Raw genomic sequence first — 7,289 nt, forward strand, 5'->3', positions numbered from 1 at the left:
CATTCTATGGCGAATTATTGACTTTAAGTTAAAAATTTGTTCTGCACAGGATCTTCCCTTTCGAAAACCACCCTGATATTCTCCTAGTTGTCTAAAGTATCTACCACTATGTTGCGGAGAATTTTTGATAATATTTTGTATGCCACTGGCAGAAGTGACACCTCTGTAATTACTGACATTTTGTTTGTCTCCCTTTTTATGTAGCGGGTGGATTAATGCTTTATTGTATTAGATTTCCTTAGTTTGCAAATTTCCTTCATCCTTTTAGAACGTTGTTCCCTTTCTTCTTGAGTCCACTTTCGTCTAGTTGTTTTCTTTCTCTCCTGAAATTCTGCGTTTTTAACTGCCTCTCTGAAATATGTTCTGTTTTCTATTGTGTCTATTGTAATTAGAGCGTTTTCCATGTCCTTTTCAGTTCCCGTGAACCATGCGGGCTTGGATTTGTAGCTATTGAGTAATGTGAACATCCGCTTGGTCAGTCTTTTATTATCCATTTTGAATATATGTCCAAAAAACTGTAGTCTTCTCTTCCTCATTAAATCAGTTAGTTTTTCAATTTTCAAGTATAGCTCTCTGTTTGGTCTCATCCTGTATTCAGTATTATCGTTTCTTTTAGCTACCAGTACTTTCCTTAAAATTCTTGTTTCGACCGTCTCTAGTTTCTCAAGATCTCCATTTCTTGTTCGTTTAAGTGTTTCTGACATATGCAGAGCTTCAGGTTGGCCACTGTTTGGCAGTGTTTTAATTTCCAGTTCCAGGACAAGTATTTTTTGTTATAAATGTTTTTGGTCACATCAAACACTCTTTCCATTTTGTGCACTCCATTTTCTGTAGCTGTCTTTTCTTTTGCATTGCATGTAATCAACTCTCCTATGTATGTAAAAGAACCTGTTTTGTGTATTGTATCGTTGTCAACTGCAATATTTTGAGGAGCATCACAGATTTTTGTCGTGAACTTTGTTTTTTCAAAGGATATTTGTAGTCCTACTTTGGATACTTGTTTTTGCAGTTTTATTATTTGTTCTTGGGCATTATCTAGCGAATCTATAATCAATGTCATATTATCTGCGAAGGCTAAACAGTCGACAGTGATCTTGCTGGATTTCTTTCTATTTGGATCCCTTTAGTATTGGTGGCTTTCCTCCATTCTCGAACTACCTTCTCCATCACACAATTGAAGAGCAGAGGTGACAAACCATCTCTCTGTCGGACATCTGACTTTACTTTGAGAGCTCTTCCCTAGATTTTACTTTCGGTCTTGAATTTGTCAAAGTTGCTTTAATTGGCCGGCCGTTGTGGCCGAGCGGTTCTAGGCGTTACAGTCCGGAACCGCGCGACCGCTACGGTCAGAGGTCCGAATCCTGCCTCCGGCATGCATGTGTGTGATGTCCTTAGGTTAGTTAGGTTTAAGTCGTTCTAAGTTCTAGGGGACTGAAGACCTCAGATGTTAAGTCCCATAGCGCTCAGAGCCATTTGAACCATTTTTTTGCTTTAATTGTTTCAGTTGTTTTAGTAACGAGTCCCAATTCTTTTACGATGTCAAGTTGTGTATATCTGTCAGTTGAATCATAGGCTTTTTTAAAAGCCACAAAAGTAATTAAACATTTTAAGTTCCTGATTTTCCTCATTTCTATTATGTTACAGACTTGTCTATGAGTTCTATTGGTTCAGTTTTGTCCACGTTTGCATACATACTCTGCAAACCATCGTAGAGGGTGCAGAGTCACAAATTTACTTACATTCGTAACAGTCGACTTACACACTGACGGAAAAAAACGTCGCAGCACCGAAAAAATAATTAACGTAGAGTAATGAAATTTCTGGAACACTGTTCTATAGATAACGTATTTAAGTGCTTAATATTGCGAGATCACATTTTAATGTAAGTGTGAGATAAGCCATAGCGTATATGAAATGCTGGTACATTAATAACTAATGTAACTGCCTAATGTTCAACACAAGCACGAAAACGTGCATGCATTGTGTTGTTACAGGCACCAGATGTCAGTTTGTGGGACGGAGTTCCACGGCTGTTGCACTCAATCAGTCAACACAGGGATGGTTAATGCTGTTTGTGCCCACGCCCGGGTTCCCGGGTTCGATTCCCGGCGGGGTCCGGGATTTTCTCTACCTCGTGATGGCTGGGTGTTGTGTGATGTCCTTAGGTTAGTTAGGTTTAAGTGGTTCTAAGTTCTAGGGGACTGATGACCATAGATGTTAAGTCCCATAGTGCTCAGAGCCATTTGAACCAATGCTGTTTGTGGATGATGCTGGAGTTGCTGTCCCACACGCGAACGATTGGAGACAGGTCTGATGATTCAGCAGGCCAAGGCAACATGCCGACACCCTGTGGACCGTGTTGGGTTACAACAGCGGTATGTGGGCGAGCGTTATCCTGTTGGAAAATACCCCCTGGAATACTGTTCATGAATTGGAGCACAACAGGTCGAATCACGAGAGTGATGTACAAATTTTCAGTCAGGGTGTGTGGGATTGCCCGAAGAGTGATCTCGTCATACGAAATCGCACCCCAGACCATAACTCCAGGTGTAGGTCAGTGTGTCTACCAGGGAGACAGGTTGGTTTCTTTTTTTTTTTTTTTTTTTTTTTTTTGTCATCAGTCTACTGACTGGTTTGATGCGGCCCGCCACGAATTCCTTTCCTGTGCCAACCTCTTCATCTCAGAGTAGCACTTGCAACCTACGTCCACAATTATTTGCTTGACGTATTCCAATCTCTGTCTTCCTCTACAGTTTTTGCCCTCTACAGCTCCCTCTAGTACCATGGAAGTCATTCCCTCATATCTTAGCAGATGTCCTATCATCCTGTCCCTTCTCCTTATCAGTGTTTTCCACATATTCCTTTCCTCTCCGATTCTGCGTAGAACCTCCTCATTCCTTACCTTATCAGTCCACCTAATTTTCAACATCCGTCTATAGAACCACATCTCAAATGCTTCGATTCTCTTCTGTTCCGGTTTTGCCACAGTCCATGTTTCACTACCATACAATGCTGTACTCCAGACGTACATCCTCAAATTAAGGCCGGTATTTGATATTAGTAGACTTCTCTTGGCCAGAAATGCCTTTTTTGCCACAGCGTGTCTGCTTTTGATGTCTTCCTTGCTCCGTCCGTCATTAGTTATTTTACTGCCTAGGTAGCAGAATTCCTCAACTTCATTGACTTCGTGACCATCAATCCTGATGTTAAGTTTCTCGCTGTTCTCATTTCTACTACTTCTCATTACCTTCTTCTTTCTCCGATTTACTCTCAAACCATACTGTGTACTCATTAGATTGTTCATTCCGTTCAGCAGATCATTTAATTCTTCTTCACTTTCACTCAGGATAGCAATGTCATCAGCGAATCGTATCATTGTATTTTAATTCCACTCCTGAACCTTTCTTTTATTTCCATCATTGCTCCCTCGCTGTACAGATTGAAGAGTAGGGACGAAAGGCTACAGCCTTGTCTTACACCCTTCTTAATACGAGCACTTTGTTCTTGATCGTCCACTCTTATTATTCCCTCTTCGTTGTCGTACATATTGTATATGACCCGTCTCTCCCTATAGCTTACCCCTACTTTTTCAAGAATCTCGAACAGCTTGCACCATTTTATATTGTCGAACGCTTTTTCCAGGTCGACAAATCCTATGAAAGTGTTTTGATTTTTCTTTAGCCTTGCTTCCATTATTAGCCGTAACGTCAGAATTGCCTCTCTCGTCCCTTTACTTTTCCTAAAGCCAAACTGATCATCACCTAGCGCATTCTCAATTTTCTTTTCCATTCTTCTGTATATTATTCTTGTTACCAGCTTCGATGCATGAGCTGTTAAGCTGATTGTGCGATAATTCTCGCACTTGTCAGCTCTTGCCGTCTTCGGAATTGTGTGGATGATGCTTTTCCGAAAGTCAGATGGTATGTCGCCAGACATATATTCTACACACCAACGTGAATAGTCGTTTTGTTGCCACTTCCCCCAATGATTTTAGAAATTCTGATGGAATGTTATCTATCCCTTCTGCCTTATTTGACCGTAAGTCCTCCAAAGCTCTTTTAAATTCCGATTCTAATACTGGATCCCCTATCTCTTCTAAATCGACTCCTGTTTCTTCTTCTATCATATCAGACAAATCTTCACCCTCATAGAGGCTTTCAATGTATTCTTTCCACCTATCTGCCCTCTCCTCTGCATTTAACAGTGGAATTCCCGTTGTACTCTTAATGTTAAAACCGTTGCTTTTAATGTCACCAAAGGTTGTTTTGACTTTCCTGTATGCTGAGTCTGTCCTTCCGACAATCATATCTTTTTCGATGTCTTCACATTTTTCCTGCAGCCATTTCGTCTTAGCTTCCCTGCACTTCCTATTTATTTCATTCCTCAGCGACTTGTATTTCTGTATTCCTGATTTTCCCGGAACATGTTTGTACTTTCTCCTTTCTTCAATCAACTGAAGTATTTGTTCTGTTACCCATGGTTGCTTCGCAGCTACCTTCTTTGTACCTATGTTTTCCTTCCCAACTTCTGTGATGGCCCTTTTTAGAGATGTCCATTCCTCTTCAACTGTACTGCCTACTGCGCTATTCCTTATTGCTGTATCTATAGCGTTAGAGAACTTCAAACGTATCTCGTCATTCCTTAGTACTTCCATATCCCACTTCTTTGCGTATTGATTCTTCCTGACTAATGTCTTGCACTTCAGCTTACTCTTCATCACTACTATATTGTGATCTGAGTCTATATCTGCTGCTGGGTACGCCTTACAATCCAGTATCTGATTTCGGAATCTCTGTCTGACCATGATGTAATCTAATTGAAATCTTCCCGTATCTCCCGGCCTTTTCCAAGTATACCTCCTCCTCTTGTGATTCTTGAACAGGATATTCGCTATTACTAGCTGAAACTTGTTACAGAACTCAATTAGTCTTTCTCCTCTTTCATTCCTCGTCCCAAGCCCATATTCTCCTGTAACCTTTTCTTCTACTCCTTCCCCTACAACTGCATTCCAGTCGCCCATGACTATTAGATTTTCGTCCCCCTTTACATACTGCATTACCCTTTCAATATCCTCAAACACTTTTTCTATCTGTTCATCTTCAGCTTACGACGTCGGCATGTATACCTGAACTATCGTTGTCGGTGTTGGTCTGCTGTCGATTCTGATTAGAACAACCCGGTCACTGAACTGTTCACAGTAACACACCCTCTGCCCTACCTTCCTATTCATAACGAATCCTACACCTGTTGTACCATTTTCTGCTGCTGTTGATATTACCCGATACTCATCTGACCAGAAATCCTTGTCTTCCTTCCACTTCACTTCACTGACCCCTACTATATCTAGATTGAGCCTTTGCATTTCCCTTTTCAGATTTTCTAGTTTCCCTACCACGTTCAAGCTTCTGACATTCCACGCCCCGGCTCGTAGAACGTTATTCTTTCGTTGATTATTCAATCTATTTCTCATGGTAACCTCCCCCTTGGCAGTCCGCTCCCGGAGATTCCGGAAACTTTTGCCAATGGAGAGATCATCATGACACTTCTTCAATTACAGGCCACATGTCCTGTGGATACACGTTACGTGTCTTTAATGCAGTGGTTTCCATTGCCTTCTGCACCCTCATGTCGTTGATCATTGCTGATTCTTCCGCCTTTAGGGGCAATTTCCCACCCCTAGGACAAGAGAGTGCCCTGAACCTCTGTCCGCTCCTTCGCCCTCTTTGACAAGGCCGTTGGCAGAATGAGGCTGACTTCTTATGCCGGAAGTCTTCGGCCTCCAATGCTGATTATTTATCAAAATTTAGGCAGTGGCGGGGATCGAACCCGGGACCGAAGACGATTATGAATCGAAGACGCTACCCCTAGACCACGGGTTACAGACTCTCAACTAGCCACCTTGTAAGCAGCACCACCATCATTGGCGCCGAGGCCGAACCAGCTTTCATCAAAAATCACAACAGAGCTCCAAACTGCCCACCAACGAGCTCACACTTGACAACACTGAAGCCGCAATGGCTGTGGTTTGTAGCCAGTGGAATGGACGCTAAAGGGTGCCTGTCTGATAGCTGTCCTTGAAGTAACCGATTTTTAACAGCCAGTTATGTCACTGTGGTGCCAACTGCTTCTGCTGCTGCAGATGTGGTAAGGTGCACCAGAGCCATAGGCCGAACACGATGGTCTTCCATCTCAGTAGTGGCTCATGGCATTCCGGTGCCCGGTCTTCTTACGACCGTACATTCTCGTAACCACCGCTCCCAGGAACCATGCACAGTCGCTACCTTCCTACCAGGTCTTTGTGCAGTATGACAGTAGGAACATCCAGCTTCTTGTAGCCCAATTACACGACCTCGTTCAGCGACCTGTTGATAATGTCGTCTTTGACTGACATCAACTCGCCACGTCCAGTCTCAGAGGTAACTAACGCTGACGACTGTTACGGCGTGTGTTTAAAGCAAACCTGATTCGCATCCTCAGAGTGGCGCTACTAGGGCGACTATTCTGCGAAGTCTGAACAGACATCATTTCTCAGACTTACAAGCACACCTACCAACTTTAGTTAATGTCGTACAGCTCCTTCTTGGTGTTGTGATTTATTTTTCAGTCTGTCTTCACTCTGTCTTCGGGCCACAAGCGGTCCATAGGGACCATCCGACCGCCGTGTCACCCTCACTGATGCTGATAGGAGGGGTGTGGGGTCAGCACACCGCTCTCCTGGTCGTTACGATGGTTTTCTTTGATCGGAGCCGCTACTATTCGGTCGAGTAGCTCCTCAACTGACATCACGAGGCTGAGTGCGCCACGAAAAATGGCAACAGCGCATGGCGACCCGGACGGTCACCCATCCAAGTGCCGGCCACGCCCGACAGCGCTTAACTTCGGTGATCTGACGGGAACCGGTGTATCCACTGCGGCAAGGCCGTTGCCCAGTTACTGTACAGCTTCGAAACATTTTGTTTGTTTTATTATTGTGTATGCTGCGTATTAAACTGGGGATCTAGAAACGAGAGAGAGGCTTCGTCCCGCCGTAGCCCTCAGTGGTTCAGAACCCCACAACAGGCCATAGGAGTCTACCCACCCCACCGCCACCCCACCCTGAACCCGGGGTTATGTTATTGTGCGGTTCGGCACCCAGTAGACACCCCCTCCCACCCCCCACCCCCCCCCCCCCCGGGGAAAGTCTCAAACTAGACGAGTGTAACCTCAAGTGTTTGCGTGGTAGACTAATTATGGTGTATGCATACATGGAGATAGCGCTTGCACAGCAATCGCCGACACAGTGTAACTGA

The 7,289-nt window shown here is 43.8% G+C and overlaps 1 pseudogene; it reads right to left on the reverse strand.

Annotated features, from left to right (window-relative positions):
- Positions 1-6,809: 6,809 nt before the first annotated feature.
- LOC124720565 lies at positions 6,810-6,927 on the reverse strand (annotated as a pseudogene).
- Between the last annotated feature and the right edge of the window lie 362 nt (positions 6,928-7,289).

This window comes from Schistocerca piceifrons, chromosome 11, assembly GCF_021461385.2.
Source record: "Schistocerca piceifrons isolate TAMUIC-IGC-003096 chromosome 11, iqSchPice1.1, whole genome shotgun sequence".
NCBI classification, from domain to species: Eukaryota; Metazoa; Arthropoda; class Insecta; order Orthoptera; family Acrididae; genus Schistocerca; species Schistocerca piceifrons.